The sequence below is a fragment of the Elephantulus edwardii genome, unplaced genomic scaffold (assembly GCF_000299155.1).
Source record: "Elephantulus edwardii isolate Elephantulus edwardi_28Jun2011 unplaced genomic scaffold, EleEdw1.0 scaffold00011, whole genome shotgun sequence".
In the NCBI taxonomy this organism is placed as follows: domain Eukaryota; kingdom Metazoa; phylum Chordata; class Mammalia; order Macroscelidea; family Macroscelididae; genus Elephantulus; species Elephantulus edwardii.
Genome location: NW_006399761.1, coordinates 31,735,786 through 31,737,231, shown reverse-complemented (window position 1 = coordinate 31,737,231; position 1,446 = coordinate 31,735,786). Strand labels below are relative to the sequence as shown.

General features: G+C 59.5%; 1 pseudogene; it reads left to right on the top strand.

The window, feature by feature from the left end:
• The first annotated feature begins 296 nt into the window (after positions 1–296).
• The window catches only part of LOC102875039, a 52,213-nt pseudogene continuing 51,063 nt past the window's right edge, over positions 297–1,446 (top strand).

Genomic DNA, 1,446 nt, shown 5'->3' with positions numbered 1-1,446 from the left:
CGTGTCCTGTAGAACTCCTGAGTGGATTATGTTTCCCTCCCGCCCAGGAGCACGCCGGAAATCCTGGGTACCTCTGGAAAACGCCTCTTTGTCTCCTATGTGGGCTGGCCTCCCTTGTGCCCGCTCTCAAGCCGCCCTTCCGCCCAGGAGCATGCCGCAAATCCTGGGTACCTCTCTCTCTCTCTGGAAAACGCCTCTTCGTCTCCTATGTGGGCTGGCCTCCCTTGTGCCCGCTCTCAAGCCACCCTTCCACCCAGGAGCACGCCGGAAATTCTGTGTACCTCTCTCTCTGGAAAATGCCTCTTCGTCTCCTATGTGGGCTGGCCTCCCGTGTGCCCGCTCTCAAGCCGCCCTTCCGCCCAGGAGCATGCCGCAAATCCTGGGTACCTCTGGAAAACGCCTCTTCATCTCCTCTGTGGGCTGGCCTCCCTTGGGCCCGCTCTCAAGCCGCCCTTCCGCCCAGGAGCACGCTGGAAATCCTGGGTACCTCTCTCTCTGGAAAATGCCTCTTCGTCTTCTATGTGGGCTGGCGTCCCTTGTGCCCGCTCTCAAGCCGCCCTTCCACCCAGGAGCACGCCGGAAATCCTGGGTACCTCTCTCTGGAAAATGCCTCTCTGTCAAACGCCTCTCGGTCTCCTATGTGGGCTGACCTCCCTTGTGCCCGCTCTCAAGCCGCCCTTCCGCCCAGGAGCACGCCGGAAATCCTGGGTACCTCTCTCTCTCTCTGAAAAACGCCTCTTCATCTCCTATGTGGGCTGGCCTCCCTTGTGCCCGCTCTCAAGCCGCCCTTCCGCCCAGGAGCTCGCCGGAAATCCTGGGCACCTCTCTCTCTCTCTGGAAAACGCCTCTTCGTCTCCTATGTGGGCTGGCCTCCCTTGTGCCCGCTCTCAAGCTGCCCATCCGCCCAGGAGCTCGCCGGAAATCCTGGGCACCCCTCTCTCTCTCTGGAAAACGCCTCTTCGTCTCCTATGTAGGCTGGCCTCCCTTGTGCCCGCTCTCAAGCCGCCCTTCCGCCCAGGAGCACGCCAGAAATCCTGGGTACCTCTCTGGAAAATGCCTCTTCGTCTCCTATGTGGGCTGGCCTCCCTTGTGCCTGCTCTCAAGCCGCCCTTCCGCCCAGGAGCACACCAGAAATCCTGGGTACCTCTCTCTCTCTGGAAAACGTCTCTTCATCTCCTATGGGGGCTGGCCTCCCTTGTGCCCGCTCTCAAGCCGCCCTTCTGCCCAGGAGCACGCCGGAAATCCTGGGTACCTCTGGAAAATGCCTCTTGGTCTCCTATGTGGGCTGGCCTCCCTTGTGCCCGCTCTCAAGCCGCCCTTCCGCCCAGGAGCACGCCGCATGAATGAAAGAAAATTAGAAATTGTTAAGAAAGAAATTAAACGCATAAATACTGACATATTAGGCATTGGAGAGATGAGATGGACTGGCATGGGGCATTTTGAGTC